This window comes from Penaeus monodon, chromosome 22 (assembly GCF_015228065.2).
Source record: "Penaeus monodon isolate SGIC_2016 chromosome 22, NSTDA_Pmon_1, whole genome shotgun sequence".
NCBI lineage: Eukaryota > Metazoa > Arthropoda > Malacostraca > Decapoda > Penaeidae > Penaeus > Penaeus monodon.
The window spans coordinates 42,247,425-42,247,765 of NC_051407.1; positions in this window are offsets into that span (position 1 = coordinate 42,247,425).

Sequence of the window (341 nt, forward strand, 5' to 3'; positions counted from 1 at the left end):
TGGACATAATGTAGTGCGTAAATTTTACGAAAAATCCCACCAGTTGTTGACTAGACCACCAAAGCGTATTTAGAATCATGAATATTTATGGTTAGAAACAGAGGCAGACAATATCCTTTGTTCCGTAGTGAGGTCATCTACGCGATTTCGAAAAAAAAGAGAGAGAGAAAAAAAATGAAATACAAAAAGCGCCTATACTTATCCGGGTAACGGCTAGACGATTTTTGGTCTTACGTTATCTATTGTTAATATACTGTTCACGATTTCTGTGTTGAGACATGCACTTGTAAAAGTTCTAAAGGAAATGCTGATTAGTTGCTGAGCTATTTTTTCAGAGACGT